Genomic DNA, 22,400 nt, shown 5'->3' on the forward strand with positions numbered 1-22,400 from the left:
TTTACATTATACAGTGAAATGCAGATATAATATATTCTCTTTTCACGTATATTGCTGGATATCCATGAAGCATCAATAAACTATGGAAGTTGAAAAGTATAATGAATGCGAGGCATAGCTGATACAAAAATGTCTCCAGCTTTTTTATGTATGTGTGGATATACACTTGGTATAATGTTCTTAATTATATACTTATATTGGGCACGTACGTAAGTGTTTTTAGAATTGTTTTGTAAGATTCATTTTGCAGCTTTAATTTGCTTTTAATATTTCTCTCTTTTGTAGCCATGAATCTGTACTTAAAGGTTGATTGTGCAGGTAGTAATAGGTAATAAAGTATTGCATGTATTTTGAGTCGCATTTGTGCAACAAAACACGGTCTGGAAAAACTCTATGAAATACGACAAAAGTAGCTGACGGGGAGTCTGAGAATCTCCTCATTCATTAATGCATGCAAAACTCTGGTTTTGTCCACCTGACTCTCTCCATTAATCTCAGAATAAAGCCAAAGATCCTGATCCCATCCCATTACAGTCACAGGAGAATCCTGGGAAATAATGACAACTTTTCTACCTTTCCTTTTCAGCATTTTGTGGAATGTGAATCATATAACCTTGAAATCTCATTTGGAAAGTTTTTACCAGGACAGTCAAATAATTTTGACGTCACGAAGTCTGTTCATCCATCAGTGTTATATCACATAATATAATGATTAGATAAGGAAAAGCTGACATACTATCTTGAACTCTCAAACCAGAAAAAAGTAGTCTAATATCTTAATTTCTTAAAAAATAAAATCCTTGTTGAAGGAGGACAGTGGGTTTTGTTTAAGCTCCAAGCAACACAGAAATTGAAGGAAGCTCTGCAACCTCAATGCAGCTTAAGCCTATAATGTTAAAAGATGTCTAAAAGGCCTGAAAACATACCTTTAGATTCTGAAGCAATATATGTGGGAGGCAGTTACTAGAAATATGAATATTTCCATAGTTTATCACTTAGTGCCAATATATGTGTGTTATCACAGTATGCCAATATATGCTTATTACTGAATACTTCCATAGTGGAAATATTCAAATCTACTGTCTATAAGGGTTACTTTGGCTCTTACAGTAAAGATTTGGATGTTCAGCAAGGGAAAAATATAGCAATAAAAAATGGATGTGTACAAGTTCATAGGACTGCACAGGCAGCAAACAAGGGCTGTCCACTCTCTATCAGCTTTGCAAGATTGCGGTGTTCAGAGAAGGTCCCTCATGACTAGAAAAAAGGCAAATGTCATGCCCATCTTCAAAAGACAAAGCAGAAGGTAGGTAATTACATGTTCACTTCGGACCACAGGGAAATTATGGAGCAAGTCCTCCTGCAAGCCATTTAAAGGCACATGAAAGACAAGAAAGTGGCCATGAACTTTCAGCATGAATTTACCAAGGGCCAATCCTGCCTGACTACCTGATTGCTTTCTGTGATGGGATAACTAGCTCTGTGGACAAGGGAGAGCATTAGATATCATTTACCTTGACTCTTTTCAAGGCTTTTGACAGAGTCTCCTATAGGATTCTTCTAGCCAAACTAGAGGGATATGGGCTGGATGGGTGAACTAAAACCTGTGGGTGAAAAACTGGCTAGCCTGCTGGCTTAAAGTGTAGCCATCAATGACTTGAATTCTAGATGGCAGCCCATTATGTGTTGTGTCCTTCAGAGATCAGTACAGGTGCTGATATTTTTTAACAACATCTTCAGTAGGATGATGGTACAGATGCACCCTAACCAAGCTGTGATTAACACCCAGATTGGGAGAGCAAAGTCCTACATCTGGGGGGGAACAACTCCATGCATCAGTTCAGGCTGGGTGTTGACTGCAGCTCACCAGAAGACCTGGGAGTCCTGGTGAACAAATTGAATATGAGTCAGCAATGTGCCTTTTTAGTAAGAACTAAACACACACTCTGCTGCATTAGCAAGAATGCAGTCAGCAGGAAGTGCAGATTCGCCTCCCTCCAGCACTCGTGATGCTGCATCTGGAATACAGTGTTCAATTTTGGTCACCCAAATACAAAAAAAGACATTGACAAATTGGAGGGAGTCCGGTGGGGGGCTTCTAAGAGGCTTAGGGGCCTTGGGGAAAATCTAAGGAGAAATCTAATTGCTGTCTACTACTATGCAAAGGAGGGTTGTAGAGAAGAGAGAACCAAACTCTTCTGAGAGGTACACAGTGAGGGAAATTAAAGGGAAATTCCAGTTGGATGTGAGGGGAAAAAAATGACAGTCTGCATGTTTAAGCAGCAGAACAGTTGTTGAGAGAGGTTGTGGAATCCCCATCCTTGGAGATATCCAAATCTCAGCTGGGTAAGTGGCTGAACAACCTGACCTAACTTGCAAGCTGGCCCTGCTTTGATCTGACATTTGGACTAGATGTCCTCCAGATATCTCTTCCAAGCTAACTTCCTTATTATTCTATGAATAAATCTGTCTTTCCATTAACTTTCTACCAAGATCTGTCAGCTTGTAGTTTCTGACCCACTGAGCAAAATAAACAGATTTAGTACTTTGCACCTGCTGACCATTCCATCTGGCAAACAGATTTCAAAAGGTATTAGAGGAAGCATGGCTTGAATGAGGACTAGCTTTAATAAATGTAGGAGGCTGCAAAGATGTGAAGTTAAAGGCATATGTCCATTGAAAGCTTTTATTTATAATAAAATCAATATATGTGTAATAAATGTGATTATATACATCACAATTTTCATAACTGTAAGAATAATAGAAAAGCATTTAACCCTGTAAGCATTAAATAACACATAATTTGTAAAGTAAGAAATGCATAGATTTAAAAAGTATATCTTAGTAGCACATAGCTTTCATCATCTAAATTAATAATCCAGTTTATTGTATCAGGTGGCTAACTTGCAAAATACCTTAGCAAAACAACAAATAAGCTTTTATAAAAAGTTTGGTTAAAATGACGTTTGAGAGATAAGACAAATAGTATCATAAATAATTGTCTGAATTTGCTTATGTCCTACAAGATTTCTGTGGGTTCTTAGGAGATGAAGCAAAACTGCTGTTAAAATGAGGTGGAATTTTCAAGTTGGCAAAAGCTGGCAAGTTGGATTATAGAACACAGAGCGTACGACAGGACTGAAGGCAGTGTGGGGCATATAATGAAGTAGGACCTGGACAAAATACAGTATATCACTCCTTTAGGGAGGCCTGTGCTGCCAAATAAGATCGTATATGAGATCACTATATAATCATACCATAGAAGATCCTATTAATGATCACAAAAAGATGGGTGAGAGGTCGTGCTGATTGTGAGGGGCATATGAAAGTCATGCAGCCTCGAAGTTTGACTGTAAGTTTACATTTATAGCTTCCACGCATGCTTGAACACTAATGGTTGAACGTGTGCATCTAAGACAGCTTTCCCAACTTAATATGGGTAGGATACACTATCTTATTTTAAAAAGAGCCATATTTAAATAGAGTGGCAAGAGTGATTTCAGATGTCATGGCTAAAATGATGGAATGGCTGAACTGACTGCGAATCCCATTAGCAAAGGTAATGAAGGTGGAGGGTGGAATTTCAACCAATAGATTAATGAGACTGAAAAGTATGCACAGGAGGTGGAGATACAAATGGGAATATAGCTGAAAGATATTCTGACTGTTGTGATAATTTGTTCTCTGTATTTAATATCCCTCTATCACATCTTTTGTGCAAGTGCCAGGTAATTCAATAGAATAAATACCAGCAGTATTAACTACTGAGAACTTTTATATTCTTGAAATAATTCCACCAAATTTATTGTTACAGATACTTGATTTTCTGAATTGTAGTAAAATCAAATGCTTTGAAAAAGCTTAGAAAATAAATTGTCACGAAAAAGTTACTATCATATGAAAATAAAATATGATGGATATGTCTGTTCATATTCAAATATAGCATATTGAAATTAGCTTACATTCTCTCTTTCTCATGGGAAAGAAACTAAAGCACTTAGGTTAATATTTGGGATAGACTTCAGTTCCTTATGATGGACATAGCTGTTCAGTCACTGACATGTAATGGCCGGTATTTTTCACACAAGCTTAGCCTGCATGGTTGATGTTACTAAACAATGTCACGTTGCTTAATAATATTAACTCATTTAGTGCCTCGGACTATTAATGTGTCTCTTTAGAAAATTGCGGAGGAGCTCTACTATCAATCACACTGCATTAAAATCACAAGCTCTGAGCTCCCACTGCATACAGTCCTTAATCTCAATAGGTTTAATAAGTAAAATAACCCAGAGAATTATTCACAGTAGACATTCAGCAGCCCTTCAACTCACTGGCCTACACATTTTAAACACTGGAGAATTTAGGCCAGAACCTTACCACCTATGCAGATGTCACAGACTCCAATAGCCTTTACCATCTGAGAAAGTTGTGCAATAATATTACTAATTCTGGAGGGATACTACTTAATTAATATCTGTAAAAACAGTTTAGGATTCTTGGGAGTTTTTCCAAAATAGTTTAGCTTGTYTATTCTTCTATTTAAACTTAAAATGTACTTGCTAATGGTAGTTAGAAAACATGATGTAAATATGTCAAAACAGGAAATTTTCTAGATTATTGTCATGTAAATAACAGATTGCTTTTCTAAGTTTGACTGTCTGTTCCTTAGATTCTCTTGCACAATAGTGTGTATCTAGACAGCTTATCTTGTTCTGACGAACTCAACAACCTGCGAAACCAAGTAGTATTACAAAAGCAGGTAAAATGAAAGTGTTCTTGTGATACTCAGAAAAGCTCCAAAGCAGAATATGTCGATAGTGGGGGGAAGTTTAAAGCAGAAAGGTTGAGCAAGGATGATGCAATATTCATTTTGAATATTAAATAGTGTGCTAAATGCCTTGCAATAAATGGAAGCAACAGTGAGGAAGAATGCGGATTGCTATTGTGTGTGACGTATGCATATGATGCATGAGAGGTATGTCATCTGGTTCCTGCCTTGCCTAGATCAGTCTAGGGACAAATTCTTCTGTACAGATTTCTTCTGTGCAATTTTTATAGTTTAAATTCATCCAGTATGCTCATTGGTTATAATGTCGCAAATATAACACTAAAATTTGCAAAGCAAGCCCTTTATTGCAGTCTTTTATCTGCAAAATTTTTACTGGTTTGTTGAAAACTACCATACTACAGTAATAAGGGAATTCCTTAGGTATTACATATTTGGCTCAGCAACTGTGATGTGTAACATGGCTAAATTAATCCATGTCAGGAAATTTCCAGAGGACAAGTACCCCGTACAGTGTAATAATGCTGGTAAGCTGTAATTTATTCAAACAGTTCAAATGAACTTAAACATCCAGCAGAACAGAAATTGATGTTACAATAAGAGTTTCCTGTTATAAAATCACTAGTGAAAAGGAATTCCAAATCGTGCTGTTTATCATTTAACTTGTACCTTTGAAATAAATTGTACCTTAACCATGTCATTCCGTTATGCAAAAAAAGTCTTCTCTAGACTGCATTTTATGAAATAACTTATTTTTTATATGTTATTTTTTATATTAGATTAGCTGAGAAGGAAAAAATTGCATCAGTACCAAGAATAAACTTTTTTTAAAAGCAATCGTTTAAGACTYGAGAGTACTCATGAAAATGAACAATATTAAAGAATGTTAGAATTATTAAATAGAGAGGAAAATCTTTTAGCTGAACTCTCTCAAAACTCATAAATATATATTTTAGCATATAGGACCATCTGTAGACTTGTTGCTAGGTAACATTTGAGGATTTGGGGCTTATACTATATAGTTCCTATAAAGTATATTTTTGGCTTATACTGTAAGTTCTTATAAATTTATTATCCTGTAACTAAATATCTTTGGTTACTGATAAAATTGATGTAAATTTATAATGACCTGCAAAATTATGTCAAATGGTAAGAAGATTGCCCTTTCTTTCCCTAATACCAAGTTATTATCGTGTTTAAGGTTCAGATACACACTCACAGCAGCTTTGCTGATGTGTAACAGTCAGAGTTGGTGTATCTCCAGAAGAACTGGAAGAATTAGAGTATTTTTGCACTTTTTCCAGATACGTTTCCTTACTGCTTTTTAAGCTTCAGTTTTAAACTTCAGTGTTCCCTGCAAACCTCCGCATACACTGCTACAAGGTCTTGAAAATGAAGGATGTGAAATGAATTTAAGGAATTTTCACTTTTACCAGTTTATAATCACTTATATATTTACTCTTTTATTTCAGTGGTAAAGAGCCTGACTACAGCTGTAAGGCAGGAAATCCTCTAGAATCAGGAAATAATTGCTTAAAAACACATCTATGAGTTAGGTGAAAACTCACTAATATTACAGAAAATATGGCTTCATATCACATGTATTCTGTCCTCATAAATGCAACCATTCCACCTAGCTGAGTATTCCAGTATTTATTTGGATTGCACATTTTGTGTTTTTGTTTTGATTATAAAAAACTAGTCTGTTTAAAAAAAGTTTATAAAAAAACAGAACTTTTTAATAATAATAATTTTAAAATAGTATTCATACAAAAATTCAAATGGATTAGGAATTGTGACTGACTAAATCTAAGACTTAGAAAGAAAATATTTTATCTACGTAGGATATTAGTGTATCCATTGTTGATATCAATAAGTATAGTGGCAAAAATCATACACAAATTCTGTGATTAGATTTTGACTGAAATGAATCTTTTTAATGATTCATAATGGTTTAATGATTGAGTCRTAAATGAATTAATGATATCTGGCAATTTGGTCAGAGAGCCTTTTTGCACAACTGATAAATGATTGTGTTGAAATGATATAGAAATGGAACTGTAACATTTTTAATTGATATCAAATTCTAAACCTTTCTCTGCAGCTTCCCTAAAACCTTGTACTAAAACTATCTTCATAGCTTTGCAGATGCTGTAATAAAAAAATCAACTAAGCTTTATGGCTTTGTAATTCAGTAACTTAGGTTGCCTCAAGATATCTTAGAGTAGTAACACTAAAATTGTAACTGTGTATTTGCGAAGGGGAGGTCTTCTAAAAGTTTGTTCCTTTCATACTTTCCCGTCCATTCTTAGCCTGTTCGGATATGCCTGTCACTGCGCTGGCAGCGCGGGGGCTTTAAGGAAGCTCTTTGGAACGTCTGCAGTTCAAAGCACCTTTCTGCTCGGCAGCAGGACGGGCTGCCTTCTGCTCTCTGAAGAGAAAGCCCGGGAAGGCAAATGCATTAYCCTTCGCCTCCTGTAACCTGCTGTTCTTACTGTGTCATCTAATACGTAGCAGTGTATGATGTAAAAATAGTACTTACGCTGCTGTCGTCGTCTTCACAGAGACGACAAAACCTGACTGATCTTTCCCCTTCTAAGTTAAATTTTTAGGGGTCCAACCCAACATCCACACATACCAAGTGAAATTTCTAGTAAATTCAGTGGGTGTTACAGCACTCCTAAATATGAGGTAAGCCATGTAACGAAAAATAGAATTTAAACAGGGAGTTTATGGAATACTCATGTGAGTCACAAAACTGCCAGAAAATTTCAGACTTCTCTTTAACATCAGTTATTGGAGCTATTGAAACTCTTGGGATGTTGTTCGTCATTTGATCAATAAATCCTTACCTTCTTTTGAATAGTTTGTTCTTGTGCCTTTCAGTTGAGGTGAAGTTTCACCCTCAGAAAGTCAGAGAGGAAAAGAGCAGGGATTACTGAATCCCAAAAGGGCCCTTTATCCTACTTTTTTTTCCTCAAGGATGTTATTTTGGATTTATGTACTTATGACCTGAATAGTCAAATACTGGACTGTTCTCACAAAGCAGAAGTGAAATCTCTCAACAGCACAGCACATTGATGTGGATTTTCTGATTATACTCTCAGAAGATGCTTGTCAGTTCTAAGTAGGAAGAAATCACATGCATTTTTTACAGTTCTCCAAACAGAATATGATGCTAATGTATAGCCAAAGTAAAGATATCAGGATATACTTTTTAGGTGTTAGACTTCTTATTTTGCAGATACCAATGCTAAATTAATGCCGTTTGGAGAAAAGCAACTCAAAGATTTGAATGGAAGAGGTTAGAAGAAAGTATCCCAAGTCACTCTCTGTTTAAACATTGAATGAGATTCTTGCTCATTTTTGTAAATTCACCTTGCTTTGTTAAACAGTGAAGTCCTGCTGCCATAGCAATCCACTTGCCGTGCGAGGAAACTCCCTTACCTTCCTGTTGCATTCCTTCATTTAAAACTTTCTTTCTCCATCCTGATACATTTCAGTTTGTTGTAAGCACTGTCGTGTATTTGTTGTATAAACAAAAGATTTTTTTAAAAGTGTTTAGTAAACAAGCTCTCAGGTAGCAGGTCCTAATTTTGATGACATAATTACACAAAGCAACAAAGGTTGCTTTAATGTTTTCTTTAGGAAGGGATAGGAATAAGGAACTTTTTAAAAGGGAAAAGAAAAAGTCAGAAATAAGTAAAAGTCAATTTAAGAAATGAAGGATAAAATACTTAAAGAAAATCAATGCAAAATAATACTAAAAAAAGTAGTAAGTGGTTAGAAAGATGTCATGTCTCCTAGCTAGATTGTCTTAGCTGGTAGAGTACCAAATGGAGCAGTGCACTATTAGGAGATAAAACATAGATCTTCCCAATTGCAATAATGCAGTTCTGTTGCTTGTTTTTTACCCTCASTGTATAGTGCAATTTGTGAAATTGTAGCAGAGCTGTGGTTGGTGTCAATGTCATTCCAAAAATTTTGGGGGAAGAAATTTTACTAGTTGCTTTTTCATTAGTCAATTGCTACTGATCTTATCATTCCACTTGTATGTTCTCCAGTTTACAGGAATAGTGTTTCAGGTGTATCAATTGCATCTGAAGTCTTCCATGGTTGGTATGTCAAAAGCTTCAGCTACCCACTTCAGAAAATAAGTGTGGGACAATATTTTTTGGTAAACCTATGTTGCTTTTTTTCTACTTCCATTTTACTATATAACTATTTATTTTTTTCAACAGTTTTTTGCATACTGTTGACTGGCAGGCCTATAATTGCCTATTCCCCCCCCCCTTTTTTTTTTAACCATTTCTTGAATATATGTTCCTTGTTTGCTATACTCTCACTCTGAAGCACCTCATGGGTTTGGTAGACTAGTTAAACATTCTAGTATGAGGAATACCTGTTCCCCCACAGTTTAACTAGATGAACTCAGTCTACTTTTGCTTTTATTTCTAAAAAGATAATTTCATTTCATGTCATCATTCCTATTAGCCGTTCTTCCTTTGGCCGCATGTTTATAGTTTCAGGGCCCTATTATCCCAAATTTGAAGGGTTTTATTGAGCTGTACTCTGTTGCTCTTCTGTTGAAATCCTGCTTTTTCTTTTCTTTTGTTTTCAATCTTCTGTCTGAATAACCTCTTAATAATGTGCTTTAATCTCTGGTGCAAAGTCAAATTCAGCATGACTTCTGACAGCTTTCATTTTTTCCCTGTACGTTTTCTGAAATCCAGGATACATTCCTCTTTGGTAAACATTTCCTGTCTTCATTTTTCTGTAGGCTGTCTGCTTACTTCTAATAGTATTAGGATGAGTTTATTCAGTTAGCACTGAAGCCTTGTAACCCTATTTATGGTATAAATTTCAGGTCACTTTTTCAATTTTTTCATAAAGCTTGCTCTACATTTAAATTCTTGAGCTTTTCATTCCAGAAGGCTTCACTAGTTAATTCCACTGATTTCTGAAACTTGCTTATTCAGAAGTAGAAGGACTGTAATTATGACACTAGTATTGGTTTGTGACTTTAGAGGAAACTACTAAGGATATTCCTGCAACCTGTGGGCTGGTAAATTGGTCTTAGACCCTATATAACACTTCACTGGGTACATGAGATCTGTGTGATAGAAGTTTCTCTCTCTGACTGGTAAATTGTAGCCTCACTACACACAGTTTCAGTGGAGACTTCTCYGCACAAGCTCAGCGGCATGGTCATCCTGTGCCTCTCCATACACACATACCAGGCCTTCAACAACAGCTTGAGTTTGCACCCACGGATTCATCCTACCTGCTTTTAGACATTAAACTGAGATCCCCAAATTGAGATCCTTGCTGGTGCTCACCAGTGAAAGCAGGTAGTCTTCTCTTGAGTAAGCAGGCTCACAGACTTATGGAACCTTCACTCTCTCTTTCTGACTACAGAGGAAGCCTAGGGTTACCAGGCTTCTAATTTAGATATCTCAGCTTAGTCGTTAGGTCAAGTAGAATGAACTTAATTCTTTCTTTTCTCCATTCCTTCTGTTTTCTGTAGATGAGCTGCTTTTTTCTTGGAAAACTAATTGTACAGATTATGAATATTATAATCACTGAGCAAATTCCTACTGTTTATATAGCCATATATCTCAGAACATTTGCATAATGTAAAAATGTAGTTGATGCTTTATTTACATTACACCAGGGCCATACTCCATAATTAAATTACATGGGAACTTCAAAGTCATGTAGTGAAGTAGTGATCATAATTTCTCTTCAGATCATCTGTGCTACAGCAAAATTATACTCAATTCTGTGTTTCTATTCAATGAAAAAGACCACTCATCCAATCTATATCCATTATTTGAATTTCCAAGCAAATGAAATCTACAGAATCTATATCAAAATTTAAAGATTTATTTTCTTCCAGATAAAATGCTTTTTTTTGGATTTGTTTGGATTACATTTCAGAGAATTGTTCCGTAAAGGGACAAAGGAAACACAGTGGTTTTAAACTTTTTTCTTATTGAAATAATTAGAAATCTGTATTTTTTTTTGTGAATATTACCTAGAATGTCCATATAAAATGTCCATTTAAAAATTACTCATTTGTCAAATAATATCATACATTTTTTCATAAATTATTCAGTGGGTATTACTCAGCTAGATCTGGTTATTATAGATAGCTCTAGATTCAGTAAATCACTGTCATCTTTGGAAACTGGCTGATTTTAGAAAATCAGCTCATGCCTAGAGCTGATACTAAAAAATCTCTATACTTAAATATGAGGGATGGAAAGGTTTCTGGGCACAGTTTTGAATTTTGCTTGACTTCAGTCACCCCAAAATTACAGGTATCTCTTAGCTGTGCACTAATGTACCTTCTTTCTATTTTAAAATAGATAGTGTAACAGAAAGTGGGATGACAGCTGCACTTAACAGACAGTGTTGGCATGAATCTGATATTGCTCAAACTACAAAACGATGACAGTCCCTGTCTGAGTGTTCTGTATGCAAGCACACATATAAATATATTTAAGTGTGAGCATATGTTGAAAAGTCTACTTAATCAGTTTTTTCACTGTTTTTTTTGTTCACTGACATACCACTTTGCTATTTTCACATAGAATTCTTGGCCTTTTACCTTTCCACACTTAAAGAAACCAACCAGAATCAAATTTTGATGTTTTTTGGGTGTTTCAATAAAGCTATGTGTGTTATTGGGTAACTGTTTTATGGCATAATTAGTGTTCACAATACTGCGCTGTAAAATAGTCTTCCAATAGAGGGAAAGGGTTTGCTCCAAAGACAGCTGTGTGAATAGCTTCTGTAGTTGGTTGTTCCTTGGCTAAATGTAAGATAAAAACAGTAGGCTATCTTATCCTCCTGAAATTAATTTACTTTGGTCTTACCAATGGTACTATGCAACTTTTTTGTGTGTTGTTGGAGATGTACTGCTTCCTCAACACYTGCCGGTCTAAATTACTCAGAGACATTGGGAGTATACTTGCTTTCACAGGTATTTCTAACAACTAATTGCCTGTGAAAATTCATTTGGTTATTTGCAGCTTGAAATGACAGGAAGTAGATGGAAGATATTCCCAGCTCACTCACCTCCAATTTTTAATTCTATTGTGTTGAGCTTTAGCATGTAGACTGTACTGCTGCTCCATTGACTACTCTATCAATAATTAAATAATTTAGATTTGTTTTCTATATGGAATGAACTGTATGCTATATTGCATGYATCATTTATGGGTTTGTATTAAATTTTACAGTGGGAAAAATTGTTCTAGTTAATTGGAATGAGTAGTAATGGCATGTGCTCTCCTGAACTTCCGTTATTAGCCCTTTGTATACTCAAAGTCACAGTCTGGTTTCAGTTGCTGTAGCTCTTTCGAATTCAACAGAACTGTTATTCCCAAATAGGAGTTCTGGCATGGTTCAATTCCAAGTGAGGCCGGACTTCAGGGTCTGCAGGGTAGGGATTTCTTAAACAAGCTATGCATGAGCCCTGGACAACCTATAACTTGTTATCCAAATGACTAGTGAGTGATCAACAGTTCCCTCAGTCAGATGGTCTCTCTCTGGGTGATTGGAGGCTCCTACATACAGAAGTTTAGGCACATCCAACTATTTGGGTTGTGCTTCCTTCTATTCATTATTGCATAGCAGATGCATGCAGTTGTTCCACTTTGACTATCTAATTGTTACCTGTGTTTCCAGCTTTGAGGAATGCATGATTAGGTATATGTTGTAGCAATCCAGCTGCTAAACTCAGGTGATATAACAAAGAAAAAAATTTTACTCACATGCAAAAGCAACTGACAAGATTATTTAACTTTATATATGTGTACCTTTTTTGCAAAATTTTTTAACAACAGAGTTTCAGTGGCTCAACGCCTACAGTGAAATGGCTTAACACATACAGAGCTCTGGAAATTCAAACCACTTGGGGATTTTGCCTTATATATTTAATTATGAATCTTAAAAATAGTTTCTGTACTATAAATTTAAGAAGGCTGCTTTATTTTCTGTTGAGGATTCTCCTTTGTTTATAACCTTAATGAATTCTTTCAGACTTAAGTGGCTGTATTAAGCTGCCATCTTGTATGCACATCAGTGAAAAATACTATGCATTTATATAGCTCCTCTGCTTGCATCAGTTTTATATCTTTATATCTTTGTTTCCACTTCAGAACACAACATTTTTCAGGTAGGAGGGTTAATGATGCCTTGTTATACTTCCTTTCCTAAGTCCCAATATCCCAATTACTGGGATACAATTTTTCATCAAACAATAAATGTGTAACCTTATCATTGAACCAAAACTGCATGGTCCTCAAATATAAGAAATTAGAAGTAAATATAACTATGTTAGTTGTTATTTAATATGTTTTTATTCTTACTTGAMTTATGTTTAATAACCACTGTTAATCCACCCTAGGACAAAGAAAAAAGAAAGAAATCTCATCAACCTATTTTGTATTTTTCAGATTTGTCCAAAAGCAATAAATATTTTGTGACTGTGTGCTATATGTCATCAGCTTCCACCTACCAACTTTTGAACAATTAACTTGTTAGCCAGGGATCCAGAATATGCAGATACTTTTCTCAATCAGTCTGGCAGCAAAACTGCACAGATCTTAACTGCCTTGAACTCAGAACCCGTGAGTGTTAGTATCACCTAAGACAAGTCTAGAAAAAGAATAGCCAAGATACAAGAACTAGATTATACTGCAGTGTTTAAATACATGAGGACATAAAAAGACTAGCTTACAACTGCAAAGCAGAGCTAAAAAAGATGGTCTAGATTTGCCACAGATAATTCAAAACAGCTTTTCCCAATACAGTATTTAAAAGAAATAACATTTGATTTAGTAGTGGTTATGAGAGTGCAAAATCCCTTGTATTCTTTTTTGTGTGCCAGCTGGTACTTGACTCCAAGCTTCATAAATTAATGCTGCTAGGTGTTGCACATCTTTAGCATTTATTGGTCCATGAATTTATCCCATGCAGATATAGAAAAGTTGTTTATATCCTGGGAAGTATTCCTTCCTAATTTCAATTGTGGACCATGAATGAAATCAGGCATTTTAAATGATACCCCAATCATGTTGTGATAAACGTTTCATTTATGATTTGCAACTTGTACCGTACATCTATTTTCTCATTTCTAAAAAGTGTACTGACTGCCTGAATTTTATAGTGAATCCCGCTGTTCATACTCCAGTGTTTAAATAGACTATTGTTTTTGTACTGGATCAATATTTTGGAGGAATAATTTTTGCCATAAAAACAAAGTCTTTCACTCTTTTAAACTAAAATGTAGGCATTTTAATTGCTTTGTCATTGCTTTTTCACTCAGTAATTTTGGCTAAGCTCTATAATCTCTGTTCACAGGGATTCCTTCTTTTGCGGAAGAGATAGTATAAAATTGTACTACATCTAGGTGTCTTGTGTCATATGTAAACTTCTGGATTCAGTAGCTCTTGGCTGCAAGTGCGGACATCCCATCTTCTCGTTCAGGTAAGCTCAGGGCATACCGGCCGTTTTTCATGTACTCTGTTTTCTGTGGGAACCTAACCTGGATAGAAGGGCCTGAAAGCAGTCAGGGTACACTCCAGGCAAGTCCTTGCCTGAACTGATTGCTAGTTGAGACCTGTTGGTATGGTTGTGGTGTGTACTGGTGTGTACCTGTCGTACAGCTGAGATAAAGCCAGAGGAACCATTTTCAAAATGGTATCTTAGCAGTTACTGTTAGTATTAAGTGATTAATTTAGCTGTTGCTTCCAAATCAGAGGTGGCGAATCCATGCTGTGCTGCACTATTTCATCTTATAGCTTTGGTTTTCACTCTCGCAAGGATCTTTGAAGTACCACTTTTTATTTTGCTATGTGGACATGCCTTACATGTTTACAAAGGTAGATGACTTCTCAGATAATGTGGTCTGAATCTATAGAGAGTGCTTTGAAGGTGTGCAGCCTATTGCTGGATTTGTATTCGCTGAATCCCTGTATTCAGATGGAAATAAGTGAAGAGAGCAGAGCAYGGAACTGATGTGCCGTCATTGTCCTGTCTTGTTTGCTTTGGATTACAAACCAAGCTCTGCTCGGCTAAGGTCAGCAATTTCATTCTTAAGAACAATTGCAATGATCCAGGCTGAAGTCTAAGATCGTAACATCTGAGTTCACTAGAAAGGGTCCGTCCTTAGCTGCTTCCCTCCCCTTTCCCTTTTTTACATAAGTTTGTAGATTTGACTGTGATTGTTTTCCGTATCTTTCCCTTTTTATTGCAAAATATATTTAACAATATCTCCAATTTTATATTTTCCCACCTTTTCTTTTTACGTTATCTAGCTCTTTCTGTACATTACCTGAAAATGGTATTTTTGGAAGCTTTTCAGCACTCAAAGGTCTTGTGTTATCCTCTGGCTAACGTTACTGATTTCTTTATTGATCTGCTACCTTCTTTGTCCGCCTTCCATTTTTAAACTGTAACAAGGAATATCTATCCCTTTCTTCTACTGGTTAGACAACAATGAGAAAATTGTTCTCCAAAATAAGCACAATTGATGCCTCTTCTTGCTTGTAATTGCTTATTTGATCTGTCAGTCATCCCACCAATTTCAAATACAGCTAGAAATAAAAAGCTGGACTAGGAGAAATAGACTGAAGATGTGCACTCTTTAGCCTGATACACTTGAGGACAAGCCTTAAATACAGGGACTTCTGTTTGCAACCTTTTTTCACATTTTGGAATATTGCATTTAAACACAATGAAAATGATTTTGTGTGATTTAATAACTGAACAAAACTACTATGCCAAATTTGCGTGCCAAAATATGTCATTAAGTGTAGATTCAGTGGATCTATTTTAGATGGCTGATTTTCCTCAAGTTCTTATGACAAGATATGGACCTTTCAGAGGTCAGTCAGAGGTGGATTGGCACAGTTAGATCCTGCTTCCATTGTGGCCTTCTGAATGCTTTAGGTAACTGAGTACTGCCGTTTGTTATGCTCAAATCTTGTTTATGGGCAAAGAGGAAGCAGACCTTAGAGAGAGAGAGTGTGTGCCAATAATTCATTGTTAGTATAATTGAAATCTTAACATTTTAATTATTATTAGTCCATATCTAATTGTTACAGAAAAAGAAAGAATGCTAATGCAATTAAAATTGTTATATATACACTTCACTATATTTCTTAGTTTCTACCCCTTTTCCTGGTCTTATGCTCACCCTTTCACTGCTCCTCTGGGTCCTAAGGTCAGTGACTTCCTTCTGGTGGTGGTGATGGTGGTGGCAGCAGCGGTGGTGTGTGGGGGTGTTACAGTGAGTTGTCAGCATCTGGAGTCCTTCACCAGGAAGAATATGAAGTTCACGTTGAGGGTTTCTTGTTCCTCAGGGAGCCACTTGGGATCATTTTAATATATTTATTTACTGAAATACTTTTATACCTTTCTCTTTCTTCATTAGTGTGCATCTCCATGTTACATTTGAATTTGTGATATATGGTATCTTTTATGTATGTTAAATACTATTTGTTTGTTCCCTCTGTTACCTCTAAAACCAGTCTTTTCCAACTCCATGTCTGCATTTCTTCAACTGAACATGGTTGAGCTGTGGGGTCTCCAGTGCCAGCCTGTGCCCCATCTCTTGCTGCATCAAAAGAGATTCCATTATTGCATATGAGTTATTACAATTATATCGTTATATTCGTTATAGTTATTGTTACTAAATAATTAATTGTTCTGCCTGTCTACAGAAAGGCTACAAAGAAAATATTTTTTTAAATGTCAGCCAGCAGTTCACTGGTGGCTATGGCACTATCTTAACACAGTATTTTTCTTGATAATGGGGAATGCCAGTAGAAGAGAAAGTGCAATTTGCTCAAGTGAGGCAAAAATGTAATAATATTCCACATTGACTGTACCCAAGAACTCAAAATAAAGAAACATAATAAATAAAATAATTAAAAGCCAAATTTTCAGCACCAGTAGAAATTTCAAATACACCCAGCTTTTGGGCATATTCCTATTAAAGGATCATGTTTCCTACTTAGGTCTGTCTTCAGTTTATTGTGGGATCCAGATGGAAGATGATAATAATAAATTTAAGTAGTATGTATAGAAGGTTTTATGGCATCATCTAAAAATCCAGTTAGTTGTTTTGTTTGTTTCAGTATGCAACTAATTTCATGCACCATGATGATTCTTCCTACATTTCCATATTATTAGTAGTACAAGTCCAGCATTACCAATGCAAAGTAGCTGTGCTTGTGTGCTGTTTCAAGTAAATATATTTAAAGTGCATATCCTATAGTTGGTCCAGCAACCCTACAATGGAGCATGGTATGCTGTTAATTCATTTTAATACTTGGACACATTTGTGTATTGTGGATCTATAATGAGTTTTTCTGAAATAGAGATTCATCATACAATATAAGCAGTAAAAATCTGCATGAAAAGTAGTTACTTCACTCACACACATGAGGAAGCCCTTTTTAAACTTCAGTTTTTCAGCTATTAACATTTTTTCTAAATACCAAACCTGTCAAGTCCACTTGATAGATTACTGGTTTGTACCATTTAATTTTATGCTACCAAACTGTTTTAAAGTGATGAGAGTGTTAAGAACTTAGAATTTAAAAGTAAAAATTTATTTTGGATACCCTGCTGAAAACATTCACTCCTCCAGAGGGACATTGCATGCCAAGGTTGTTCTAAAAAGGATTCTGAGAGCTGAATTACAAATGCCAGAATCGTAGTTCAGTAATGCGATTCCTGAAAAAACCCTGATAGACAGTCAGTTCCAGGCAGCACTGTGTTTATATCTTTAGCTAAGTGGGGCTTAAGTTGTTGGATTTGGACCTGGATATACACACTGCATAGCTAGCTGAGAATTTTGTTATTTGTTTCTCAGCTGTAGTAGTTCATTTCCAGATAGGGTTAATTTACAAAGTTTGGTTCCCCAAATGGTGTCAGATTTTGAATAGGGTTAGAATTTTGCTTGGCTTTGCCTCTGTTTGGGGTCTTTGTGGCTTCTGTGGGACGATGGCATTGAGCTGTACCCGTGTCTTTGCAGGGCAAAGTAAATTGTCAAATGTTTAACGGACACAGCTAGCTGGCGGAGGTGGATTGGAGGGTAGGGAATAAAAGAGGGTATATTGGCACCTGTGATTGATGAGAGATGCTTGTCATCCCCTTTTAACAGTCCTGTTAGATCCCCAGCTACTTCCAGAATATCTAGGCCAGTTTGCTTCTTGCATCTATACGCTACATGGAGATTCTCTCCTTTCACTTATGATACCCCAAAAGCTATCTGTAGTTTTGCCTCTCTATTAAGATTGTTGTAATTTTCTACATGGAGACCTGTGTACTGGTGTTATGAGAACTATAAGTTCTGGGAATGCAGCAGCTTACTTAAGTAGACTTTCCTGTTTGCCCTCTATAAATCACCAATAAATTTTCAACTGAAATATCAGATACCAGTTGGCCTTAGAAGGTGCTGTGTGATTTGGAAACTTCATGCCTGAGACTACACCATGGCGACATGATAGCTCTTTTAATCAAGAATTGCATGGTGCCAGAGCAYTGCAACCAGACACAGATGGCTCAGAAACTCTCTTCCCGATATAAATTCCTCAGACCTGCAAAATTCATATGTTTTAAAGCTTTTCTTTAAGATGCATTTTAAAGGGTTGTTTGAGACTGACAATTGGAAAAGAAATGTAAAGCCTTTGTTTAAAGGCTTACTTATAGATATTGTTAAATATTATGCATTTTGAAATCTGTGTAGTGCCTTAAGACCATGAGAGAAATACAGTAATAGTCCAATTAAATCTTCATTCTAGATATATACAAAACCAGAAAACTCATTTTCAAACTCAGAACATTTATCTCTCTCTGTTAAATCTTTGTTGAACTGAAATATAACTTTAGTGGCATGCACGATTCTTAACTCTGGTTTTATATGGAAAATCTTTGCTTAAAATTTTCATCAAAAACTGTCCATTTTAATACAGGTACATAATAGTTGATAGTAGCTGAAAACTCTTTTCAGAGACATCAGATCACAGAAGAATAGCACAGCGGTTCTTTAATGAGTACAAGAGTACAGGAGTATAAATATATAGAGGGAGGGAGGGGGAAAAGGAGGGAGAGAGAGAAAGAGAGAAAGAAAGGAAATACTCCTCTTTCCCCAAGAGGAAATTATCTCTCTTCATTGGCAAAGAAGCAACTGTTGTTTCCAGTGGACTTCCTTATTGCATGTTGCAAAAAACCTGTCAGGTCTGATATTTCCTATTTTAATGTTGATTGTGTCTTCACAGTTACATTGCCAATGAACAATTACATTCCTTTAAAACTTGTTTATAATTTTTCTTGCCCAGAAGTGTAAAAATTTTTATTTAGCATTTGCAGATTCTCTCAATGAGGTACAGAGGCAGATTTCTGTAAGAGATTGCCATTTCTCTTTTCAACAGTTTTTTCTTAGGCTTGGTTCAGATGGCTTTGAACTTCCTAATTTCTCTCCGATTTCTTAGTTAAGAACTAAAAATACCAAGTTTCATATGTAACACCATAACTTTATTGGAGCTTGATACAAAAATGTGTTGGCTTCATATCTCATGACAGGGGCTGTAAAGATATCTATGAAAAATGATTAAATTAGAATCATTTTATAATAAATCTTCACATCAAGTAATCTTTGTTTAAAATCTTCAGGGGGCTTTTTTCTCAAACTCCAACATAATCTAAAATCAACACGAGTATTCTTTTGTTTTCAATATGCTTTAGATCAGAATCAGTACCAGGCTTTATATCGATTCTTTATTTCCACCAAATCTTAACTTTACTTTCTCTATTTCTGCAGAYGCAACCACGCTTAGAATTCTGCTTGTAGCACTACAAGACACAGCTCTATTAAATGGGTAATGAATGATTTCAAAGGCATCTTTTTCAGCTTTTATTGACATCCTAATTTCTATTTTTTCAGTTGCTCTTATTTGCAGTAAATGTAATTACATGTCCATATGTACTTGATAATAATTATTAATTGATTTGATTTATACTTTAAATGTTTTGAAAATTGATAGTAATTAAGAAGTATTAATTTTTTATGAATCCTATGTTATGCAGTCAAAGTCTTTAAACCTTAATCATTGCACCTATATTTTAGTCTTCCATACTTTTGAGGGGTGGGAGAGGTTATTAGTGAAGTTTAAAGCGCTGGCCACTCTTATTTTTAAAAACTTAACTCTAGACATTACAATTATTTTACTCATAAAAACAATTATTCAATTAAAATAAATTAAAAATGCCTTGAGCCTATTATAGTTCACAAATCTCACACAAATTGCAAACACCAAAAGCTCTTTTAGGCTGTTGGGAAATTTGGAATACCTGGCCCTCATGTCTCCTTAGAAAGATGAACTATTACAGGATCCCAACTCTATGAAGAAAATGTTGGTGTCTCTTAAGAGACAAATAATGATAAACTCTATAAAATTCTGAACTCATGAGAGACTTTTGTGGACCCATATCTTAAAAATTTGCAAGCAAACCAAGAAAAGCTATATTTCAATATTGATACATTATTACATTACAGAATTAGTAATTTGCTCYGGAATTCAAAAGCTCAAAATTTCAAAAAGCAAATTTCAGGAGCAAAAAAATACTCAGATATATTTCCTTCAGTTGTGTATTGAAGTATTTCACTTCAGTTGTGACCCTTCTCACAGTTCACTGTGTCCATCAGACACTTTAATGTCTACCACAGCCACAGGAATCTCAGAAAAAAGCATTTTAATGCCTCAAAAATGGCAATCTTACCTCTTCAGCTAAGGCTGGAGACATTCCTTCCCATGTTAGGCCAAAGCCTATGTCATCTCATTAATATTTCTGTTTTGAAACACATATTTCTGAATAGCRTGCAGAATACAAAGCATGAAGTCATGAACTGGACCACAGAAAGAGAATCTGAAGTGGCCGATKGCTAATTGAATCGCGACCATTCTGTCGACATGCGAGGTAGCAGTTTTCTCGGCTGAATGTACAGATCATTTTGAGCATAGGATGTTGAAGAGTAGTGGGGTGGACAATACTTGATCCAGCGTAACATGTGCACTGAAAAGCTAATTCACTACAATTTTTCTCTCAAATCTGAGCCAGTAGAATGAGTTTGTATGAGACTGGCACATTGTGCTTTTAGAAGGATTTCCCAAAGCCCATGTATTTCAAAGCCAATACAGGGAGCCTTAGAGCTTTAAACTACATCATAAGGGAATTTTAACAACTCTTTCTTTAAAGAAAACACCTATCCCATGCTCATATTGTTTAGACCAGGTAAGTTCTGGCTTTCTCATTTCACTGGAATATCCGTTATTACACTCTTTTTTTTCCATTCTGAAACATTATGGATATGAACTAGACRAACATAATTCACATTTTCCCAGGAAATTATTTCTAATGAGAAAGTTTGGATCAAAAGTCTGTCATTTTTGGTAAAATTTCAAATGTTTCATTTTGATTTGGGATTCTGTAATATATTTTATATGGTACTGAAATAGAAATAGGTCATCTTCCAACAGAATATTAAAATTCTTCTTTTAGAATTTTTTATGAGCTTGACTTTACTGATCCTTATTGAGCAAATAATGAGAAGGCACTGTGCATTTCAAAATGTATTATTATTGTGCATGTTGTTCTTCATAGTGCAGTAACTTCTAAGAGCTCCCGTTGGGACTGGACAATATATAACAACAGAGGCTTGCTTCGTGTATTTTGAGACACTTATACCAGTGATCAGGTTAGGTGTCTACTTGGTTTATGCTGCCCCAGTAAGTTAATGGATAATGAAAAGCCCTTCCATAGTGTTTTTCAGTTTACCTGATATATAAGTTAGTAGCAATGGTTCCATTTTCCTGCCAGGAACATAGGAAATGGCTTACAACATAAATGAAAACAGAAGATGCCATGGGTAGCTGTGACAAGCAAGATAAATGGTGGTGGAAAAAGGTGGAAAGACTGAAAAAAATAATTTCACATAATAAAAATTATGTCTGTGTGGAGATGCTATGTAATAGGCAATGGTTGGAAAATGGTTGGAATGGATGTTTTACAAAAATGGTAAAAAGGCAAAAATATGCAAGGAAAGACTGATTCTATAAGGAAAAAGGTTACAGTCAGTAAAAGGAGGGAAATATGTGAAAGGAAAATAAAAATTCCTGCTGCCTCATACTAAGCAGATACCATATTACAAATATATTTTTTTATACTGCTAGAACAGTTTCATGCTTTGCAGCTAATTAAGTGCAGTGATAGTTTTCATATGATTTTCTCTTCTGTCTATATCCTGGATTTTAACACCTTTGGAAAACAAGCTGCATGGGATTGCAATCACAATGAGAGAAACAGCTGATGTTGGAGTTTTTATATAAACCCATCCATCCTAATTTTCAGGGAAAACAATTGGACATCAAAAAATAATGAGGCAGAAGAAAAATGGCTCACCTGTTTGAGCCATTTAAACGGCTCGCTTTTATTTCAGGTGCGTCTGAACACCATCCAGTGTCAGTCAAAAAAGAGGGGGGTAGCATTAAGAGAGCTAGAGAAGAAAGGAAGTAATTATATTTCAAGTTTG

The sequence above is a fragment of the Apteryx rowi genome, unplaced genomic scaffold (assembly GCF_003343035.1).
Source record: "Apteryx rowi isolate R43461 unplaced genomic scaffold, aptRow1 scaffold_188, whole genome shotgun sequence".
Taxonomy (NCBI): domain Eukaryota; kingdom Metazoa; phylum Chordata; class Aves; order Apterygiformes; family Apterygidae; genus Apteryx; species Apteryx rowi.